The 24337-nt window shown below is 48.5% G+C and overlaps 1 pseudogene; it reads right to left on the reverse strand.

Moving 5' to 3' along the window:
• Positions 1-14835: 14835 nt before the first annotated feature.
• LOC118639592 lies at positions 14836-15524 on the reverse strand (annotated as a pseudogene).
• Positions 15525-24337: the final 8813 nt, after the last annotated feature.

Below are 24337 nucleotides of genomic sequence, written 5' to 3' on the forward strand. Positions count from 1 at the left end.
CCCCCTACTTTTGGGGGAAAGTGCCCCAGTGAGCCAGAGCTCCTTCCATCTGCACACCTGAGTTGGGCCTGGGCCAGGGCTCCTTTCTGATATACCTGTACCCACTCCCCTGCTCCACCCACTGATCTGCCTGTGGGACCTCATGACTGCTGCTGGGCATCCTGAGTGTGACACCTGTGCTAAAGTAACTGCCTCTGGGGAGCAGGTGAGCCTAGAGAGGTTGTGTGGACTTGCCTAGGGTTGCACAGCCTGTAACACATCAGCTCTGGGTGTGGCATTGGGGGTCCAGGGAGAGTGCCCTACTCCATCCCCTTCCCCAACCCCAAGTAGCATCTGTTCCCTCCTCGCTGGACGGGTCTCTTCTTCTCCCTGTGTTTCCTCAAGCACCCATTTTCCAGCTGTTGGGACTTCCAGTGGCCTACACCGTCTCTCCTCTTCTCTTTACACAGAAAAGAAAAGAAACAAATTGTTTGGGGGACCCGGATGCTGGATTTTATGCCTTTAATTTCTCTCTCTGAGAATCTTCTTACTTAAGAATTTGAAGAGGGAAGATTACCACAGAGAGGTTTTTCTTTTCAATAAATTATATTTTTTTCACTCTACTCTTTTTCAAGAGACTGGGAGATGGAGATTAACTTGAACTCAGGAAGGATAAGAAAAGCCTCTGCTCTCCTCTAGGCAGTGCTCAGGGGTGACCTTGAACTAAGGTACAGAATACTAGAGTTGCTGATTGATTGATTCATTCATTCAAGTATTTATTGAGTGTCCCCATGTACTGGGTGGCATGAGAGGTGTAATGGGGAGCAACATACAGTCCTGGTCTCCTCCAGGGCATTCTCTATGTCAAAGCTAGACTTGTCTTTTTCAGTCCATTTTCCCTCTGTTGCCAGAGAGAACATTCTAAAACACAAACCCAGTCACCTCATGTACTTGCTTAAAACCCTCAGGTTCCCCGTTCACTTAAGTCTGGGGAAGTAGGAGCTTTTCACCAGGGCCTGCATATCCTGTGTGACCTACCCTCCTGCCCCTGTATGTCATCTCCTCACCTCCTCCCCACTCCTTACTTCATCTCCCCCGACCCCACCCTCTCCATCTAGATGATCTACTCTGTTCAACCGGGGACCCTCCATGCTAACAAATCCAGAATGGTCTACTGAGAGTCACTGGTCAACCCAGAGTCATTCATGCCAACAAAGCCAGGATGGTCTCTTCTGTGCAACCCAGGACCATCTATGCTCGAGAATTTGCCGTGTTCTGTATCAGCTTTGTCTGATAGAAATATGACATGTGCCATGTATTACAAATTTTCTAGTAGCCGCTTTCTAAAAGGTACAAACAGGTGAAATCAATTTTAATAATATTTACTTGATGTATCAAAAGTATTATCAACATGTAATCAATATGAAAATGATCAATGAAATAATTTATCTTTCTTTGCACATCTTTGAAATTTGTGTATATATTTTATACATGATGTCATATACTGGGCAGTTCAGGCTGGTCTAGGAGGAAGGTCTCAAAGAGGCCTGTGTGTGAAAGTCAGTGATGCAGCTTCTGAAATTTAGGGATTCCTAGACCCATCTCAGGCTTTCTGAAGCAGGAACTGGGGGTCATGTGTCCTTTTAAAAAGTTTCACTATTGAGTCTGGTGGTCCCTTGATTTCCATGTAATCATTATGAAAAGGGTGGTGACATTTGTCTGGATAGACCTCTGTGTACATTGTCCACAGTAGAGCTGGCTCTCTGGAGTAATCTGAACCGTGTGGCTGCGAATAGGTTCCTCTTGTCATGTCCAGCAAGACAGCCCCTGAGCTTAGATGTCACTGCCAGACAACTGCAGAAACCACAGTTTGTGGATTGAATTGGGCAAATGGTCCCCTCCTCTGAGCGTTGCCTGTCCCTGAATCCAGCTCTGGCTACACAGTCTGGATTTTTTGGGACTCATGGACCAAGAGGCTGATTTCAATCCCCACTGTGGTGGATGTTGGGTTCTTGACCCAGTTCCCTGCTTCAGGACTCAAACATCCATTCCTGAGCCCTGAGTATATCAGTTCATAGCTGCCTCGCTCACTGGGAATTGGCCTTGGCTGGTGGGAACTTCCTGTGCAAGGCTAAACTCCTCCTGAATAAGAATCTGTGGCCCATGAGCAGCCAATGCATGTGCTATCAGGGCCTGCCTTCTTGCCTCCATCTGAGGCCCTCCCAGCTCCAAAGCTCTCTTTGGATTGGTTGAAGCTTCCGTTGCTGCTGCATTGCAGGTCAGCTTCTCCCTCTGCCCCATCTAGCCTTGCCTTCCTCTCTTCCTTATTGGCATGTCTCTCAGGAACCCTCGCTGATATAAACCTCCTGTGAGCAAATATCCATCCCAGAGTTTGTTTTCAGGGAACTTACTCTAAGACTCCCATCTTCTTGCCAGTTCTTTGCTAAGACTTGGCATCTTTTCAGCACCAACAAAATCATCCTGGAACATCTGGGTCTTTTTATGGCTGAAAATTCCATAGAGAAAGAGGCTGTCCAGCTGTGGCTCGGGGCAGAGTGGCTGCCATTTGCTGAGCAAGTCCCTGGATCATGTGGATGCTGTGGCAGCCACCTCATATGTTGATATAAAACAAGGAGACGCAGTGAGAAGTACATTCCATTAAAAGATTCAAATCCAAACGCCTGCAGCCACAGCTGTTTAGAAGGAAACCGCTCCAGCTCCTCGGTTTCCTCCAACTGTGGGCCTTCTGTCTTTTTCAAACCCATATTTGTCTTCTGACTTTCACTTAGATGTGCAGTACCCAGGTTACTGCTTCCTAGCTGACCAGCCCAAACTGGAAAGAAGTGCCTTGTGGCCAGGTGACCCCTTCATCTCACTGCCCATGCCAGCCACCTGAGTGGTATTTCAAAAAAACTATGTCTGGCTTGGCCAGACCCCTGCTCAGGAGCTCCTGTGGGTGTCCCATCATTTTCAGAGTGCGATTCAAGTTATTTGGTCTGAGATTCTGGACCAGCCATTATTATTAGGTTCTTGTGTGATTCCTCAACTTCCTCTCAAGCCAGTTCTCAAGCATTCCAACCTCCAGCCAAACCCAATCACCTATACTTTTTTAAAACGTTCCCTGCTTGTTTGTGTCCAAGTTTCAGTGGATGGATGTGCTATTTTCTCTACCTAGAAATCCCGGTGTCCTTTCTGTTATTGGAGAACATCCACTCATCTGTCAAAACCCACTTTGAACATCACTTCCTCCAGGAAGCCTACCCTCACTACTCCAGACAGAATTAATCTCTACCCTTTCAAGACTTCCACTACATCTAAAGCCCTTTCTGATAAAAGTACTAATATCATGCCCTTGATGTCTGATTTTTGATGGGTGATGATGGACACTTGTCCAAGTTTGCCAGTGGTAACAGCCAGAGTCTGCCTGGCCAGTCCTTTTACTTTTATCCTTTCGCTGGGAGTAGTCCTCATATTCCAGTGGAGAGAATCATTCCTTTTAATACTAGATATTTAGAAGTTTCAAATAAAATCTGACATCCTGTCCTGGGAACTTTCGGCTAAGAGCTGTCCCAGATGTCTATTCCCCTCTGGTCTAAATTTTGCTCTTCTGTTTGTCCCACATGTTCTTGCTCTGGGACAATTTTGAGCTACAGTAGTAAAAAGCATCCAGAGAGCTTATATTAAAATAGAATTTGAAAAATTCAGGAAGAAAGGTCCCTATCTCCCACCTTTCTGCCAGTCTTTGCTGGACAGCTTTAGGGTAGTGAGACACAGAGCTGCCCGAATCTTTGCTTCCTTCTTTTCTCCCTGGGTATCGAGTTAGAGCCCCCCTGGCCTGTAGCAGGCAGTCTGACTATGTTTCCTCCATCCCTCTTGAAGATCTTCCCCAAAGTCTCTGCTCAAAGGCAAACTTGAGTCCAGACACTGCTTGACCCCCCAAGGCATGGAGGGCATCCTGTGGCCACTGCATCTTCTAACTTTTTATTTAACAAGGACTTAAATAATGCTTACTATGTGCCAGGTACTTTTCTCAGCACTTTATAGTGTGTTACATGTTGTTTTTGCCGGGGAAGCAGACACAGGGTGTTCCTGAAGGAGGATGGAGTATCTTGGGATCAATACCTGGGAAAGAGAAGGGCAGGAAGTAGGGTTTGGCAGAGGGTCAGCCAACCCCGTTGAAAGCTCTGCAGCTGGAATGGTCCTCCAGTGTTGCCTGAATGGGGACAAGGGTGCCAGGCCTTTATACTCCTTCGTTGATCAGGTATTAACACAGGCTGCCCTTGGAAGGACGTGTGATCTTGGCCAAGGCAGGTGTCTGCAGCTGAGGCAAGTCCCCAAAGAGGGCTGACAGCTGAAGGCCATCTTCTGGCAGCATGCCCAGCAGCTGGGGGAGTAAAACTTTCATTTTCGAAGTGGGAGGTACACACCATAGTACCCAGAACCCATATATTATCTCACTTAATTCTCACAACAATCTAGTAAAATTGATATTATTATTGTCCTCATTTTACAGATGAGGAAACTGAGGCTCAAAGACATTTGCAAACTTTGCCCAAGGCCACATGGCTAGTGCTAGGCAGAGCTGGAATTCCAGCCCAGGCAGACCGGCGGACTCCTCGCTCATGCAGGCTTTGTCTTACTGAAGTTGCCCCAAGACCGCCTCAAGGCCATGAGTTCTAAAAGGGGTGCTGGGAGTGTTTCCTAGTAGCTATGTAGAATTAAAAATCATAAACTCCACTTTAAAATCAGACTTGATTAAAATTAATCTGAGGCCAGAGGCTTTAAGCCTCAGCAGTGGATGCCTTGAGGGTGTACACGCACTTTTGAGAATGCAAAACCCTGGATTAACTATTAGCCTTTATTTAGACAGACTTGAGAAGAGCAGCAAATATTTACAGACCAGTTACCATGAAATTCAAGCGAAATTTGTATTTATTCAGTATCTTGTCATCAAAAAGTCGATTTTGTGTCCAAGTGAATTTCCTGAGGGGATGAGGAGCATTCCTGAAATATTGAAAGGTTTATTTTAAGTTCCAAGGACTGTAGACTTTTACATTTGAAACCATGAATATTTGTTATAGGAAACTAAATTTGTTAGAATGTTTGTGGAAAATGGTTTGTTCACTTAAAGTTGTAATCTATGGTTTTTATAAGAGGTTGACTTTATCCACCAACTCTGAAATGAGCCTACGTGGACCTCACAGATGTAGTTCTAATGAGCCCAATCCACACAAAAGATTGTGCCCATCCCTGACTGGGAACGCAAATAAAACCATTCATCTTTCCAGGAAGACTATTTTGTAAGAATAATAAATACGTGGGTGTAGACAGAACACTTTCAAGCACAGTACAGAGCCTTGGTTCTCTGTGAAGGCTGTTAGAGGCCCTCTGTAACGGGGCCATACTGCTGACTGGTGGCCTCTCAGCTGTGGACTGTAGGGTGAAGCTCAGCCCCAGCCTCTGTCAGCTCTGTTATTCAGGTGGTTTGGTCAGGGGATGAGATGTTGGTGTTGTAACCCTCAGGACCTGAGAATGTGACCTTATTTGGAGCTTGGGATTTTACAGAGGTAATCAAAGTAAAACGAGGTCAGTAAGGTGGGTCCTAATCCAATATGACTGCTGTCCTTAGGAAAAGGGGAGATTTGGACACAGGCACACATGGCGGCAAGACCACGTGAAGTGACAAGGGAGAAGACAGCCATTTCCCAACAAACCCTTCCCTTGCAGCCTCAGAAGGGGCGGAAGTTACTCCCTGATTGGGGCCCAAGCTGCCACAATACTTTCTGGAAAGCCATTCTATACCCCATCCCCACCCTCACTATCATGCACCACTGGGCTGCAATCATAGCCCTGTGCTGCTCATGGCTCTCCTGCTCCCCCTCTTACTTCTGCTCCCCTAACCTGCCCGCTTTACTGCCCCAATGCCTGCCTCCCTTAGGTGTGAACCCCTCAAGGGCCCCCTTTCCACCCTCCCTCCCCTCCCCTCGGTTGTATTCCTGATCTGTAAAGGAGAGAGCTGGCTTCGTTCCAGGGGTCTCAAATAATCACTGCCCCCCAATCCTGACCTCCCTTTATGACTCCTGACTGAAGCCTCTGTTTCTTGGGAGAAAGGCACTTCCATGTGAAACCCTGATTTGGGTCAGATTCCACCAGAAGTGGACAGGACCTGCAGGCACGCCTTTGCCCACTGTGCTGACCACTAGCCCCACCTGGAGGGCCATCTGCTCAGAGCCTGCTTCGTGCCTGGCCTCAGTCCTGCCACAGGCAGCTCCTCTCTCCTTCAGAGCAGGGCTGAGGTCAGGTCACATCTCCAGGGCTGGCCAGGAGGCTGTTGTCTCCGAATCAGGTCTTAGAATGACCACTTGGTGGTCACTTGGTCATGGGCAATGTCCATTCAGCCAGTCACTGCCTTTGGTAATGGGTTGGCATCCAGCTGAGGTCTGTGGACACAGAGTGAGGTTTCAGAGAGGGGGGTGACAAGGTGGATGGGATGACAGGTGGGTAGTGATTATGGAATCTGAACAGGTAAGGAATAAAAGGCTGCATAAATGGGGCTGGTTTCTGGTGGTTAGTTTAAAAAGGGCCTGCACCTGTCCCGCTAGTGTGGCTCAGTGGTTGAGCATCAACCCATGCACCAAGAGGTTGCTGGTTCGGTTCCGGTCAGGGCACATGCCCGGTGCAGGCTCGATCCCCAGTGGGGGCGTGCAGGAGGCAGTGGATCCATGTTTCTCTCTCATTGATGTGTCTCTCTCTCTCTCCTTCTCCCTTCTTCTCTCTTTAAAATCAATAAAAACATTAAAAAAATAAAAAGGGCCCATACCTGTGTGTGGAAGGGGTAAAACTATTCTCTGCTGAAATAAAATACAAATGCCTAAAAGAACGCTGGGCAAGTAGGGCTGGGGGAAAGGACACCTGTCCTGGGTGTGCTGTGTGCTGTATGACATCAGCGAGTCCCCCAGCCTTACTGACCTCATTTTTTCCTGATAAAGTGGTGATGCTGCCTCTCAGGTAAAGCACCCAGCCTGATGCCTGCCACTCAGTAGGTGCTTCTCTGCCTCCATTCAGCAGAGGCTGGGCTGGGCGTGGGCCTAGGGATGCAGGAAACACCTCTTCCCACCTTCGGGAAGCTCAGTGCTGAGGCCACTGTGGTCAGGGCTGTGGGAGGGTGTGGCCAGGGGCTGGGTGTGTCTACAGGGGATTCAAAGTCATTAGAGCAGCAGTGGGGTGGGATGGGGATGAGTCCCTGACACCCCACACTGACTGATGCCGAGCCTGCCAAGTGAGGCTGTCTGAGGGGAGCCTCTCAGGAGGGTTTGGGTTTGTGAATTGATGTTAAAACTTCTATTGGTTTCCCCAGAAACTGGGACTTTCCCTTCAAAGCTGTTCCAAGAAGAGTGGAGAACCAAGGCTCCTACTGACCTGGAGTCCAAGTGGAGAGGCGAGGGACCATACCCCCCTGGCTTTGTTATAGCTTGTCCATTTAAGCTTGGTCAGGCCTTGTGCCACCCCACCCTCCCCCAGAGCAGTCTCCTGCTCCCTGCCCAGGCCATCCCCCTGTCCTGTTAATGTCATCCTGTAGCTCTCCCTGACAGCTGCCCCCTGGCTCTGCTGTGGCTTCTGCTCAGGCCCGGGATGCACAGGATTAGATCGGAGGGTCTATGGCCAAGCAGAGTACCATGCACAGGGGGATGTTGGCATTATCGGGGACAGCTGTGCCCTGAGGCCACTGTCCCTTGGCTGTTTCCCCACTCCCAGCAGGGCTGGCCTCCAGATGTGGAATGATTGGGCTTGATGTGTTCATTTGCTGCCTGTTAAAAGTCCATTTTTGGGGCCCGAGCAGGCGCAGGGGGGCAGGTCTGAAGGTCTCGCTGTGGTCCAGCTGTCACAGCTGCTCAACATGCTGTGTCAACATTAGTCTCTCAGAGAAAGAAGCTCAACTGCAATTGTCTTTGGCCAATGGACGTGACAGGGCTATTTGCCCACATTCCTTTCCCGCCCCACCCAGAACCCTGGAAGGCTGGGTGTTGGCTGACCTTGGTCCAAGGCCAGATTCAGCCCTCAGAAGCCCCATAGAGAAGAATCCCACCCCTGTGAAGAGGAGAGAAAAAGAAAGGGTGTGGGGGCATGCCTGATCTTCATTTGTGGGGGGCTGGGTCCCTCACGTCACCTGGTATCGCCTCCTCCTCTGCAGAGTGGGCAGTGAGGCCCTGCCTGCTTTTGCTTCTGAACCTGCTCCTTGACTGGCAGAGCCTTGATGGTAGAGGTGACGCCTGCTTTGCCTTGGGCCACCGTCTCAGACAGCTCTGGAGTCACCAAACCTGGCTGTGAGCCCTGACCTCATTGCCTCCATCCTTCAGGGCAAATTGATCGGGTGCCAGACTCAGTGCTGGAAGCTGGAGTGGTAAGAACAGGATAGTCAAGGTCACTGTGGGCATAAACATACTACTACACAAAATAATGTCAAACAGTTTTAAATGCTGTGGACAAATCCTGTGACAGGGAGTGACTGGGGGCTAAAGTAACCCAGTGGTCACAGCTTCTAGGATGAAGTGATATGTCGAGCTGAGACCTGAACCTTTGTGATCCTGTTTCCTAATCTGGAAAATGGACATGGAGGCTCGCCCCCACCCCTCCATGTTGTAATGCATAGTGGGATTGTGTATGTAAGGGGTCTGGCACTTTATAGGAGCTCGGCCCCAGGGCCTTTGAACAAACATTTTCTTAGTGCCTGCCTCTTCTCACTGGTGACTGTGTGCCCTCTAACCATGTCCTCAGAGTAGGGCTTCCCAAACTTCTATGTGAATCAAAATCATCTGGGAAGCATATTCAGATTAATATACAGAGTCTCAGGTCCCTCAGTGATTCAGTAGGGCTGGCCTCTGGCATCTGCGTTTTTACAGCATTGTGGGTGACAGACATGGGTGGCTCGTGGAAGATGCTTTGAGAATCATGATTTAGATACCCTCAGGGGAGACCCAGCATCCCTTCCTCAACCTCCAAGCCTCAACTCTATGGATGGGTGGGGTGGCAGCTTTGGGGGACAACTCGCCCCAGCCCTGGTAGACCCAGAAAACCTGCTCTGGTAGCCGAGACCCGGCTGGTCTCAGATCTAGGTAGTGTTTGCCTGCCGGACTATGTTGAAATGTTGCTTTGAAATAACCAGCTGCTCAGAATCTCAAAGTGTCCTGAATTTATTAACATGCAAAATGACTTCCGAGAGCCTGATGGGGAATAGTAAGTATCCAGGCTGGCCCTGGAATGAGGCTGGGGTGGGGGAAGGGAGGTTAGGTCTGAAAGGCCAAGGGGGCAGCAGGGTGCACTTATCCGACCCTGGAGAGGAAGATCAGTCCCCAGAGGTGGACGCGGGTGGGAGGTGGTGGATGGGGAGTGTCCTGGGTGTGTTTTGGCCGCTCTGAGAAGTCCAAGGCTCAGCCGGAGGCCTCTGCCCCACCATCTTTCCACTGCCTTCCTGGTCTGAGCCCTCCTCACAGACCCAGGCATCTCATCAGCATGGATCACACAGGCTAACACAATAACAGCCACTAATTATAGGTCCCGCTGTGCCCGCTGTGGGAACAGAAGCAGATGATCCAGGCCAGGAGAATTATAACCCGCTTCCCCTGCCCCCATATGTTATTTGATTCATGGCTCTCTGTCTCTTTCTCCCCTTCTCTCTAATTATTTTTAAATTGCAAAATTCAGTCCTTTCTGAAATTTGTTCTTACTTCCCACTTCAGCCTGGCCAGCCCCATCCAGCCAGCTGTGATCTCCTGCTGCAGCCTGGCCTGGGGGTGAGGAACCCACTGTGGTCCTTGTGTGGGGGGTGGATTTTCAGTCAGGGCCATGCAGGCAGATGCATAAGCAGGATACTTGCCTAGGAGTCTTCTGTTGTTGCTGGCTCGGGCCTGTTTTCTCTAAGCAGCCACCTACTGGTGACTTGCTGTGAATGGCCCAGACTACACCTTCATCCTCATCCCCAGACAGAATCTGCTTCTATAGAGCCAGAGTAGGGGACAGAGCTCGCCATCACCTAACCCACAGCACTGCCAGTTACCTAGTCTGGGTTCCCCCTGGCTCTTCATCCTCTCTTCCCACCTCCACCTCTTCCTAAGGCCTCAGTTTCTCCATTTGCATAATGGAGACACCAACACCACTCACCTCAATGGGCCCTGGTCAGAGCCAAGTCAGTGGTCCTCAGTCCTGATTGTACATTTGGAATGATCAGCGCGACTAAAATAATGACCAATACCTGGGTCCCTCCTGAGTCCCACCCTGGCTGGTTTCGTCAGCATTTCAGGGCAGTGGAGTCCAGACATCAGCAATTTATAAAAGCTGCCAGGCGATTCCAAGGTGCCACTAGGAATGAGGACTACGCCTATGGCAAAGCTTCTGTTATACTGTCTGGCATGTGGTAGACTGTCAACGAAGGGAGAGATAGCTGGACCTAAGAGAGATGGGCTTTGTGGGGTGCCTGAGGAAGCTAAGGATATCGGGCCCTGGGGCTCCCTGACCCCTCCCCTGGGTTTGGAAGAAGAGGCTTGAACACAGGCTATAAACTCCAGGTAATAGAAATGCCCTGAAGACCAGAGGTATTACTGCCTTCCAGTCTGGGCACAAGGGTGCTCCCATACCACCCCAAGAAATCAAGATGGAATTTCCCATAACTTCATGGGGCAGAACTCAGGACCTTACTCCTAGAGCAGGACTTTCAGCACTAGGCTCTGTGGGCTGTAGGTACGGACCGCCAGGTGCCCTGGAAGTGGGCTGGGGCAGAGAAAAAGCCAGGCCCTCTGATGGAGTGGTCAGGGCCAGAGTGTGCGCCCCAAACCTGCATGAGCATTTAGGATGATGTGGGGGGACTGGCTGTAAACACAGATTCTAAGGCCCTGCCTCAGATTTGGATACAGGAGGTCTGGGGACCTTGGGATCTGCCCTGTCAGCAAGCCGCCTGGTGATTGTGACACTCACTAAGGCTGGAGAGTCATAGTCTTGGGGAGAGGCAGAAGCTGCACTGCCCGGCTCCCTGGGAGCACTTTCCACACCCCTCCCTGCTCTCTGAGCCTCCTGCGGGCCCTCCCAGGGTGGGCTGTTTTCCCAGGAGAGGACGGGCTTGGCAGAGAGTGCTCTGCGGGCACATTGGCTTGAAATGAGCTCTTCTTCCTGAGACTGCCTCACCCTCCTGATGCTCAAATATGCCACACCGCTGCCGCTCTGCTCACGAACTTTTTCTCTGACAAGCAGGGTGTCAAAGACACCAAGTAAATTAGTGGAGAGAAAAGTGATAATTTCTAGGAATTAAGAAGTGAAGATTTTAAACCTGATGCAGGCCATTGGGCTGTGGCTCAGGCAGCCTGTCCCACTGTCTTGGGGGCCACACCCTCTGTCTCGTTGGTCTGGTCAAGGGCTGATGAGATGCAGGGCTGGTAACGCTCAGCATCATCCTAATCAGACTGGTCCTCCCCACCCACGGTCAGCCTCTCTAGCCACTCACCCTGCTCTTGTACATGACATCTGCACCTTCCTAATCACCTTCCTAATAGCCTCCCAGCCCCAGCCCCATTGCTCTGGGGCTGGATCTCATGTGGCTTGTCATTCAAGATCCCTTCAGTCACTGTCTTCACCTGCCCTCGGTTTCCTGGATACATTATTTGTTGAGCAAGTGAGTGAATCATCTTGTACTTGTCTTAAATAGACCCATCTTCTTTGACGCTTTGCTCCTGCTCTCTCGAGTACCTCCTTCCTCAGCTCTCCACACAAGCAGCGCACCTGCCTGTCCAGGTCCAGCTGAAACACTCCTTCGTCCAGCAGTCCCCTCTGGTGGCCGCCAGCCTCCAGCCGAGAGCAGCCCCTTCTCCTCAGATGCTGCCACTGCACTGTTCACAGCTTGCCCTCTTTTAGCTTTGCCCATTTCCACACCTGCTTTTTTCCCCCTTACTACCCACCTCCACTTGTCTCAGGTGGTGCCTGGCATGTAGTGACTGGCACACAGTAGGTGCTGAACTGTTCTTACCTGCAGAGACCATGGTGGGGAACACACAGCTTTTGAGACCTTGGGAGCCTGACAATTGCCTAGAGACAGAGGCCTCGTGGCTTCTGGTAATAGATAATAAGTGTTGCTTCACTTCTCAGTGGTGCCTACCCCAAGCCTTTGTTCCTAGGAAGTGGCTGTCACTGAGTCACCACTGGGGCCCAGCCAGCCAGCCACTGCTGTGGAGGATAAAGCAGGCCATGTTCCTGAGACCTAAACTGGTGAACTAGAGTCAACATCATCTAACTGTGGGGGACTGGTCACACCCCAGTCCCCCACTGGGGCAAGGGGCCCTCAGGAGGTATGATGTACTGCGAGAACATGGGCTTTGCATTTGTATCTTAGGTCTGCTGCTGTGTGACCTCAGACTAATTTCTTACCCTCTCTGAACCTTAATTTCCTGGTGTGGAAAACAATGCTAATAATACCTTTATGGTCATGGGGAATATTGGCAATAATATCTGTGAAGTACCATTAGGGTACCTTACAGAAGCTTGACAGATAATATCTAGTATGATGATCATTGTCACCATTAGCAGCCCAGCTTTTCAGTTCTTTTTTTGTAGTTGCTGTTCCTTCAGCTGTTGGTGCATGTGTTGGGATCACCTAGCGCTGTGAGCCAGCCTGAAAGAGTTGTTTTATAATTAGGTTGGCAGATGCAGGATGCAGCAGACCCCATACTAGGGATCACAAATTAATTTGTGTCCTTTGTGGAGGCAGGGCCCTTCAACATGCTTGATGGGACAAGCCTGACCCATGGGTCTCTGACCTCATGGCTGTGCAGAGGGGTGAACCCTGGGAACATCAGCAGGAGATGAGTGCTCTTAGGATCTGCAAGAGACCCAGAGCCAGGGAGGGTGCCCCTGCATGTTTGGCAGTTGGGGCCAGGCTCCATCATACCCATGGGCTCAGGGAAGCCAGGGAGAGAAAGCTTTGCCACCTCCATCCTGATGTGTGGCCTGTGCGTATGCCTCAGTTTCCCGCACAGCACCCCATCCTCTGTTCCAGTCTGTATGTCCCCTGCTCCCATGCTGAGAACTCCCACAACAAATCCTGGCAGCATCCATCTGTCTTCTCCTTTCAGCTTCCAGCAGCCCCGAAATCATGACTCATTCATCAATGACAATGTCAACCTCTATTTAAGTCTTGGATTGCGGTGCACACAGGACTCCCGGCACTGTTTTGCCCCCAAAGTTTCTGGCCTTACTGCAGCCTCCAGAGGCCGAGTAGGCTGGCATCACACCTGCCTGGCTCACTCCTGGTCCTTCTCTCTGCGTCAGTGTACACCGCACCCTTGGGGTCATCATCGCCTGTACCACACTCTGTTTGCTTTGCTGCTGGACCTTGGGCAAGCTACTTTTACTGAGTTCACATGTACTGCATGTTTTCTGAGTCTCAGGGTGCAAGGCAATCTCATCACACTTAATTATCTCACTGAATAGCTGTGATACTCCCAGGTAAGAGCTACCACATCCCCATTTCATAGACAAGGAAAGAGTCTCAGAGATTGACCTGGGTCACGGAGTTAGTAAGGATCAGAGCTAGGATCTGAAACTAGATGGTCTGACTACACAATTTCTTTTATTATAAATATTATATTTCTCTCACACACAATGTTGTGTGAGACATTTACTACTTTAATACGTATCCATAGGACTAATACTCATATAGAGTATAACATCGGAATGTGCCGAACTAAAGAAATAAGTCTGACAATAAAAACACACATTTCTTAGGATTTAAAAATATTGCACATAATAAAGTTGTGCAGAAATTACTGTTTTTACAAACAGAATGAGGTATTTGTCAATTTCTAGATGAAGATGAGTGCAAAGAAGAACCACACACATAAAAATTATATAAATCCATTTTAAGACAGAGAGAGCCAACAATTAAGACAGAAATGGGAAAAGATATGTAAGGTAGCTATTTTTCCAACATTACAAAATAATTAGCTAGGGGCCAAATATATAACGATCTCTTGGCAATATTTCATAAGTGTTTAACTTTCTTTCAGCATAAATGACTAGGAGCAATGCAGTCATTTCCTTTATTCCAGTTGGACTACAAAAAGGCAGGCTCTGTGGTAGGTGTTAACCGTGGCCTGTCTGCAACTTTCAGTGGAAATTTACCAGGGTACTGCTATCCTTTGCTGAGCACCTCATTGGACAGTTCCATGTATACTTAGCAACCCAAGCCCGCCATGCTACAGAGCATGCCATTCTAAGTTAATAAAGGTTTCACTGTAAAAATCATTCAAGTTCATATAATTTTTTAAAAAAAGTTTTATTTATGGATTTTAGAGAGAGAGAGGGAGGAAGAGGGACTGAGACAGAAACATGGATGAGAGAGAACATTGACTGGCTGCCTCCTGCATGCCCCTCATTGGGGATCAGGCCCACAACCTGGGCATGTGCTCTGACCGGGAATCAAACTGGCGACTTCTTGGTGCATGGGCTGACACTCCACCACTGAGCCACATCAGCTGGGCGAGTTCATACAATTTAAGTCTAAAATAAATTTAAAAGTTTAACCTTTAAGTATGTATCAGGCAAACTTATTATTTTCTTGGTAATAAAACTGGCTACATTAATAAGCCCAGGGGTAAGTGAAGAAAAAAGACCAGGCAGAAATATATCTTTGTTTTTCTTTTCCTGATCAGAGAAATTAATAATGAGCTATTTCTCTACTAACAATGTTGCTTGTCAGAAACAATTCAAATATATTTAACAGTTATATCAAGTTAAGTGAAATCATGCGCTTGTCAAAATAGTTCACAGAAGACCGTTCTGCATCATAGATACTGAAGAACAGTCAACTAGTTAGGTTCATGAGAACAGAAAAAAAATGAACCACTGTCCTTAGCAGTCAGGCTAAGTAGTGACTATATTTCCTCTGTGTTGAGTGACAGTCCCGCAGTGCTTGCTAGGTCCATGGAATCTATTTTCAGTCTGTACTGTGTGCTGGCAGCTGGTGTCAAAACCACTAAAAGGAAACCTTTTCTCCATATCTTCAAACATGTCATCAAATGGTCCACCTCCAAAAGAAAACTGCTGGAAATGATGCCGTTGTCTACTAGAACCATCCTGGCGTGTCTGGAAGTGATTTTCAAAATGCTTCTTGGATCAAGTGTTTTGGTTTTGACCAAAAAATCCAAAGTCTTTGAATACATCATCAAAATTGAAGTTAAATGACTGATCGAAAGGACTTCCGCTACCTCTTTGTCCGTTACCATTAGTGAAAGCACTGTGTCCGAGGCTATGCACTCTGCGCCTGTTAGCATGAGAGTGTTTCATGGGCTTCTCCAACCTCTTTGAATTTTGCTTCCACAAATTTTGCTTTTATTTTTGTCAGGATGGTACTTCATGGCCAACTTGTGAAAGGTTTTCTTGATTTTGTGCTCTGATGCTGATTTTGGCAAAGCTCAGATATCATAGTAACTTTTTGAGGCCAAAATTAATTCCATTATCATTAAAATGCAGATTACAAAGATGAAAACTGACTGGGGAGTAGCCATTTCTAATACTCTTGCCCTCCTCTGGCCACCCCCACTGCCACGTCCCCTCTCAGCCGGTTCCCAGTGGGCGCAGCCGTTGCTGGCCCCCAATTTTTTTTTTTTAACATAGGGATAATTAAAATACAGTAAAAATGCTTAGATCTTAGGTGTTCAGCTCAGAGAGTGTTGACAAATGTATTCACCCATGTAACTAGCACTCAAAGGAGGGTATAGAACACGCCCATCATTCTTCATGTCTCTTGTCCATCAAACCTACCCCCCATGGAGGCACCCACTGTTCTAATTGATATCAACATAGGTACACTCTATTCTTGGATTTTGTAGAAATGGTTTATACTGTACATAGTCCTTTGTATATATTGTATATACTTTTCTTTCTCTCAGCTCAGTGTTTCTGAGGTTTATTCATATGGTTACACATATGAATAGTGCATTACTTTTATGGCTGAGTAGTATCTGGGTGTATAGATACACCCCAGTTTATGCATCCATGCATCCCTTCACTTACTGATGAACATTTGGGGTATTTTCAGTTTTGCCCTATTTTTTTTTTCACATCTTTATTGTTGGATGTAAAATGTATTACAGATGTTCCACATTTTTCCCCCATTGACCCCCTCCTCCCCACTACCGTCCCCCTCCCACCTTTTCCCAAACTATTGTCCGTGTCCATTGGTTATGCATATAAGTTCTTTGGTTTATCTCTTCCCACCCCCACAACCCCTTTCCCTTTGAGGTTTGTCAGTCTAGCAATGAATTTGTGCTTCTTAATCCCTTCACCTTTTTCACCCATTCCCCCAACCCCCTTCCCAACTGGCAACCAACAAAATGTTCTCCGTATCTATGAGAATGTTTCTGTTCTTCCTGTTCATTTTGTTTGTAGATTCCATTGTTGATAGATATGTATTCATTGCCATTTTGTTTGTTCATACATTTTATCTTTTTCTTCAAAAAGACCCTTCATCATTTCATATAATAATGGTTTGGTAGTGATGAACTCCTTTAACTTTTTCTTGTCTGGGAAAGTTTTTATATGTCCATCGATTCTAAATGACAGCTTTGCAGGATAGAGTAATTTTGGTTGTAGGTTCTTGGTTTTCATCACTCTGAATATTTCTTGCCACTCCCTTCTGGCCTGCAAAGTTTCTTTTGAGAAATCAGCTGACAGCCTAATGGGAACTCCCTTGTAGGTAACTAGCTGCCTTTCTCTTGCTGCTTTTAAGATTCTCTCTTTGTCTTGAACCTTTTGCATTTTGATGATCATGTGTCTTGGTGTGGGCCTCTTGGGGTTCATCTTGTTTGGGACTCTCTGTGCTTCCTGGACTTGTATGTCTGTTTCCTTCACCAAGTTAGGGAAGTTTTCTGCCATTATTGTTTCAAACAGGTTTTCGATTTCTTATTCTCTCTCTTCTCCTTCGGGCACCCCCAAGATGCGAATGTTGGCACGCTTGAGGTTGTCCCAGAGGCTCCTTACACTATCCTCATTTTTTTGGATTCTTTTTTCTTTTTGCTGTTCTGATTGGGCGTTTTTGCTTCCTTATATTCCAAATCGATGGTTTGCTCCTTGGATTTACGTACTCTATTATTGAAGCTATGTAAATTATTCTTTATTTCAGTTAAAGCCTCCTTCGTTTCTAACTGTGCATCGATCATTTCTGACTGGTCCTTTTTTATGCTCCTGAGGCCCTCACTGAGTTCACTGAGCATCCTTAGAAGCAGTATTTTGAACTCAGCATCTGTTAGGTTGCTTATCTCCATTTCGCTTATTTCTCTTCCTGGGGTTTTGTTCTGTTCTTTCATTTGGGACCTGTTTCTTTGTATCCTCATTTTGGCTGCCTCCCTGTGTTTGTTTCTGTGTATTACTTAATGAGAGGTATGGGGCTCGCTGAGACCCGATGCTGCTCGTTTGAAAGAATTTAGGAAAAACCTGAAGCAGGATCCAAGACCGGCCAATCCTATGGTTAAGCAAGTGGCAACAGCTTGGGTGGGCTTGAAAGTTTTGTGGGGCGGGGCGGGGCCTCAGGGAGTCAGCAGGGCGGGGCTACCAGTGTGAGCCAGGTTGCTGGAGTCCCAGATATGGCTTCTGTCTGCTGCTCCCGGGAAGGGCTCACCCAAGGAACAAAGGCCTCTTACAGCACGTTTGTCCCCGAGGAAGCCCCCTCTCCAGCCCTCGCTCCAGTGCCAAACAGCTCAGTTCTTCCCTGTATGTCTCTGGTGCCCCTCGAGCTGCCTCCCCTCCGAGCTTAGAGGGAGAGAGTCTGATAAGTCCATGCACGGGCCCTTTAGGGAGCTGCCTGGGGCTCCAGCCGCTTCAGCCTCCCTGAGCCTCAGTTCCCGCTGGTTTTTCCAGCCAGAAGTTATGCGGACTTCTCTTCCTGGCACTGGAACCCTGAGCGGGGCACCTGGTGTGGGACGAGGACCCCTCAGTTCTCAGGAAGGACCTTCCCAGCCGCGGGAGCCTCCTGATTTTTATCCGCCACACTTGGGTGTGGGACCAGCCCGTCGCGCCGCCGCCCCTCCTACCAGTCTGGATGTGGCTGCTGCTTTAATTCCGTAGTTGTAGGACTTCCATTCAGCTGGATTTCAGGCGGTTTTGGATGATGGTTGTTCTGTAGTTTAGTTGTAACTTTGATGTTGTTGTGGGAGGACGTGATACCGGGTTTACCTACGCCGCCATCTTGACCGGAAGTCTCAGTTTTGCTCTATTTTTTAATAAAGCTGCTATGAATGTTCATTTACCAAGCTTGATGTGGACATCTATCTTCATTTCTCTTGGGTAGATACTTCAGGTGAAATTGCTGGGTTACAGGTAGGTGTGTGTTTAACTTTGTAATTTCTGGACATTTTCTAAAGTGGGTGTACCATTCCACACTCACTCGCCATGCCATAGAGTTCTAGTCACTCCATGGTCTTGCCAACATTCGGTGGTGTTGGTCTTTTTTTTCTTTTGGCTGTTCTGGTGGAGGAGTAGCAGTATCTTGGCTTGGTTTTAATTTGCATTTTTGTGATGGCTAATGACTCTGAACTTATTTTTCATATGCATATTGGCTATTCCTATATTTTCTTTTGTGATGTCTGTTCCAGGCTTTTACCACTTAAAAAATTGGGTTGGTTGTCTTTTTACTGTTGACTTGTAAGACACATTCTTTATATATTGTGGTAGGACTATCTCTCCGCAGTCTGTAGCTGGTTTATTCATTTTCTTAAAGGTGTCAGTGGTGAGCAGAAATTGATTGCAGCCCCCTCTCTGTTGATTATAGATGATTCTTGGGAGTAGGAAGTGAGAGAATGTAATGTGTCATGTGTACGGCAGGTGCACAGAAGAAGCTTATTTCCTTTGCCCTTCTCCCCCCTGCCAAAGTCTCCCCAGATCATTTTCTCTAACTGAAACAAATTTTCTCTCCTCTCCATCCATCCACCTACATTTTACTTATTCTTTCCTCCTGCCTCAATTTTTATTAATTTATTTTTGTAACAGATACTTCTCCTTTTTCCCTCCTAGACACCCTCCTCTCCACCACCCCCAGCATCGTTGTCTATGTCCATTGGTTATGCATACATGCATGCATATATAAGTTCTTTGGTTCATCTCATCAATCCCCTCCACCCCTCTACCCTGAGGTTTGTCAGTCTGAACCATACTCTTTTCCATATCTCTGGGTCTATTTCTTTCATCACCCCACCCTGTTCATTATATTCCACAAATAAGTGAGATCATGTGGTATTTGTCTTTCTCTGATTGGCTTATTTTGCTTAGCTTAATACTCTTGAGGTCCCTCCATGTTGTCTCAAAGGATAAAAGATCTTTCTTTCTTACAGCTGCATAGCATTCTTGAAAGCTCAGTTTAATATGGGCCAAAGAGCTGTGACTCTCCTAAAGGGCCTTGTGTCGGGTCATTGGCTTCTGGGAGGATGTTAGAGATTGGCAATGTGTTGTTATTAAGTCCATTTTACTGACGAAAAAACAGAGGATTAGAGAAAGGTCAGATGTCTCATCCAGAGTTACTAATTCAGCCAGGATGGAGACGGAGTCATCAAATTCACTGCAGCTCTTAGTACCTCCATCAACTCTGACTTCATCCCAGCACCCCCATATGTTGCTTGGACCTACAATGTTGTCTCCCTACTCTCTCACTCAACACAAATCCTTTCAGTGATCGGGAGGAGGATGTCTGGAGGGGAAAAGGAGAAACATCTGTAACAAAAATAAATGCATAATAAATTGAAAAAGATAAATCCTTTCAGTGCAACCATTCCTAGGGCCTGTATCAGGCTCCCAGAGTGCTGTCAGTAACCAAGCATTGCCCTGCCCTCCGGGGCTAGCAGTCCAGGGCACACGCATGCACTGTTACTAGAATGGGAGGTGGTGAGAGGTCTGATGGACATGCAAGGTACTGAGGAGGGGGACACTGACGAGAGCGTGCTTTCTCTGCCTGGGGGTGAGGGGGCGGGGGACCTCAGGGACACCTTCTTAAAGGAGCAGGGTATGCAAGCTGAGTAGCCTTTTCTAGGTAGACAGCCATGTGGAAAGAAAGGGCACCATGGTGAGAGGTAGGACAGCATACAGATGTCTGGGGACATGACAGGTACAGGCTGGCATGCCCAGCGGGCATGGTGGTGGTGTAGGGAGGTGAGCTTGGACAGGTCAGTGAGGTGAGATCATAAAACACTTGGCATGTCAAGTAAAAACCTTGGATTTTATCCTGAAAGCAATGGGGATATTTGGAAGGATTTGAAGATGGGGAGGGCACAGGATTGAGTGGCTGGATAGGGGGAGGGGATTCTGCTATAACATGGGGCCTGCGGGACACCCTTCCTGAAGTTGGTCAAGGAGAGAGATGATAAGGCCTGACCCAGGGCAGAGGGCACCAGGGTAGAGGGAACATCTCATCCCTTATCCAGGGATGCTGCTGAGAGATCATTGACCATGATCTCTCAATTATGATAAAAATAACACAGTACAATCACACTTTGAAAAGGACAGATGGGTGATTTTAATGGAGGGAAGCATCATGTGCTACGGATGGCAACAAGTGGGACCCAGGTATTTGACTGAGAACAGAGGTAACCTTGTGTTGTCCCCAGAGGTGGCTTTGGAATGAGCCAGTGGTGAGTATGGGTGCAGAGGCATGAGACGAGGGAGGTCAGAGAGCCTGGCAGTGAGGGAAGAGTGGATGGGCCTTTGGCATCTGGAAGCTTTGTGTGGTCAGACAGACATGGGTTTACCTCCGCCTCTGGAGTTCACTCTTCAGTTACATCCCTTAAAATATCCAGGCCCCAGTCTCCTCATCTCTACTCTAGGGGTAATGACAGCCTGTGGCATAGAATTGTTTTTGGGTTAAATGCCAACCACATGTAAAGAAAGCACTTGGCATGCAGTTGCCTCCCCGAGGGCTGAATTCCCAGACATCCACCCAAGTCCCACTAAAGCTTCACGGCAGCGTTGTGTCCCTGCCCTGCCTCTGGGAGCAGGGGGCTGTCGGGTGCCCGGTTAGATCAAGGCACAGCCATCACCAGTGCGCTGGCACCTCCCTCAATCCACAGCAGCAACTAGGACCAGGAAGGCCTTGGTCAGAGTTACTCACCCCTCTTTTGGGGAAGGCCTTCCTATTGCTACTCCAGTTAGATGAACATCACCCTCTGGCAGGTTTTCCAGGGTGCGCCCACTAGGCAGTTAAGGAGCTAAAATTCCAAAGGCAATTTCTCCCTAAGGAAGTATTTTATGGGTTGTTTGTGCTGCACCAGGAGTTGTCACTCCTCCTCCCTAAACCTGCATTAGTCACCAGGACTCTGGCTCTCTGGGCCACCCATTTGGCTCCCTGGACCAGGAGGCTGGAGTAGGCCTGGCTTGGAGGATGATGGTGAAGGTCTGTGTGGGGTCCTGATTGTACTTCCCTCCTTACCTGTGGGGTGGGTGGGGGGGGAGGATTGGGCCCATGAACAGCACCCAGAGAGCTAGAAAAACACTGTTACTGCTGAAAAGCTTCTCTGTGACCTCCAGGGCAAGAGGAAGCAGAAAGTTGTGTAAAGTGCCTTACTAAGGGGCTACCATTGGCTCAACATTAGCTATTAAAACCTATCAATTATTGCCCTGGCCGGTTGCTCAGTGGTTAGAGCATTGGCCTGTGATCCAGAGAGACCCGGGTTTGGTTCCTGCTAAGGGCACGTACCTCGGTTGCAGTTTGTCCCTGGCCCTGGTTGGGTCGTGTGGGTGGCAGCCACTCGATGTGTCCCTTTCATGTTGATGTTTCTCTCTCTCTCTCCTGCTCTGTCTGAACAAAAAAATGAAAAAATGTCCTCGGATGAGGATAAAAAAACAAACAAAAAAACCCAAAACTATCAATTATTTAGATGTGGGAAGCTGGGGAATAAAGCTTTTAGGGGCATAGTTAAAGCTCACATAGTTCAATAGTGGTGTATTAATTTTCAGCTCAAAGATAGTATTTAAAATACGGGTTATGTGCCCTGGCTTGTTTGGCTCAGCGGTTGGAGCGTCGGCCTGTGGTACAGAGAGACCCGGGTTTGGTTCCCGCTAAGGGCTCGTACCTCGGTTGCAGTTTGTCCCTGGCCCTGGTTGGTCGTGCGGGTGGCAGCCACTTGATGTGTCCCTTCACATCGATGTTTCTCTTTCTCTCTCTTCCTCTCTCTCCCTCCCGCTCTATCTGAACAAAAAATGGAAAAAATGTCCTCGGGTGAGGATAAAAAAAAAAAAAAAAAAAAAAATACGGGTTATGCAAGTCCTTTGGAGGAAGGGAACCATCCTTCACAAACATCCAGATAATGAAACTTCTGTGGGCATCCAGATCATTGTTGATACCTTGCCTCCAGCATTGCCCAGTGTGAGGTGTCTCAGGCTGGAACCAGGCTCTGGTGGTCTTGTCTGGTTGGTCTTGACCTTCCTTTTCTCTGGCCAGAGGCCCCAGTTTCTACTTAGAGCCACCTCCCTATAGGGCGCTGCTGCCCCATATGGCCACTAGGGGAAGCCAAGGTTCTCTGTAAAGGTCCAGCACCAGTGGCTTTTCTATGTGTGATTTCAAAAGCAGGGCTGGAAGATGGTGGTTGGCAGGATCGGAGGGAGGGTGATCGTGTAAGAGAGTGAGCGAGTGTGTGAGAGAGTGTGAGTGGACGTGAAGGTGGACAAAAACCCGAGCAGTGCAGAGCCACGGAGCAGAAGGTTCCTGTGCTGTGGACGGGAGCAGCTGGCTACCGTGGTAAGTGGCTCTTCAGGGCCCTTTTCCCTGTGGTGCAGGGAGGACCCACCATTTTGGAAGATCCTGGGTCTTCTCTGGAAGGAGGCAGTGGGAACAGCTAGGGGCCAGCAACCTGAGCCCACCAGCACACCTGGCACCATCGGACCAGTGGACACTCTGTATCAACACAGACCTGTGCACAATAGGGGAGTCCCAAGGTGACGGTCGTGGAAGCCTCAGACAGCCCGGAGTCCAGCACCACCCCCCATAGTAGTAGCCTGATCAAAGTCGAGATATACCCCCAGCAACCGAGGCTGGGAAGCATCCATCCCCAGGCAACAGAAGCACAGACCAGCAGCTGAGACCCATCCCCAAAAACTACAGCAAAAGCTGAGCAGGAGTTGAGCCCCATGGGGCAGCAGCACTCCCCAGCCACCAGCAGCGGGACCTGGGGCTCCACAGAGGCCTGTGTAGTCCGGCAGGGACTGTGCGATATAGTTACCCGCAGTACCTGCAGGGTGCTGAAGCACCAGAGAGGCCTGTGCCACCCATCAGGGACTGCTCGATCTAGTTACTCACGGGGCCTGTGGGGTGCTGAAGCACCAGAGAGGCCTGTGCAACCCAGTAGCCCATAACATAGGCATAGAGCCGGGTCCCCAGAGGGACTGTGAGATCCAGTTACCTGCGGGACCTGCAGGGTGCGGGGGCACCAGAAAGGCCTGTGCGACCCAGCTGCACACAAGATAGGTGTAGAGGATGTGAAAATGGAGGTGGAGTGAATAGAAGCTACACAGACGATCTCCTAGGACCAAACGGAAATTACAACTAAAATAAAGACAAATCCTCAGAAAAAAGCAACAGAAAAGTAGCAGGACAGGACCGTATAACCAGGGACACTGGTATAATCTGTGGAGGCGTGAGAGGGTGGCAGGCTGGGAGCTCACAGACAGCAGCAGTCTTAGTTGTGAGTCGCCCTTGGGGAATAAAGACCAAGCCCGCTTCACAACCCAGAGAGCCAGGACAGAGCTCTAAAGTAGCCATAGCCACTCACCTGGGGGCTACGGCAGAGGGAGGCCAGACTGGGTTGGAACTCTGTGGGGACACACGAGATTTGGAGGGCACTCACAGTTTTTTCTGAGTTGAGGCCACAAAGGATGGTGGCCAGTGTGCTCCTTCCCAGAGCTGTGGGAAAAAACAGCAGCCCCTGCACCCCCCTCAGAGATTCAGCCTTTCCCAGGTGAGGCAAAGAAATGCAAATTGAGGCTCATTAACAACCAGGATTTATCCCACCCTCTGGAAATCCTCTTATGCAGAACACCTGGGCTACATTCCAAGGCACTGAGTAACTGAGACTGTTAGCTACCAAGAAAAAGCTAGAGGATAACTGAACCTTTCTTGGGCTTGCAAACTACACAGGAGAGTAAGACTTGACAGTGGTGTTTAATGTGGGCCCACCCAGACTCATCCAAACCCAGCAGAGGGAACCACAAACAGCAGAACACCAACACCCACAGGGAAAATATGGCAGGCTCCAAAACACACTGAGATAGCCAAAATGGTGAAACAAAGAAACAAATCCCAAATGAAAGAACAAGAGAACTCTATCAAAGATGAGATCAATGA

This window comes from Molossus molossus, unplaced genomic scaffold (assembly GCF_014108415.1).
Source record: "Molossus molossus isolate mMolMol1 unplaced genomic scaffold, mMolMol1.p scaffold_m16_p_21, whole genome shotgun sequence".
Lineage (NCBI taxonomy): Eukaryota > Metazoa > Chordata > Mammalia > Chiroptera > Molossidae > Molossus > Molossus molossus.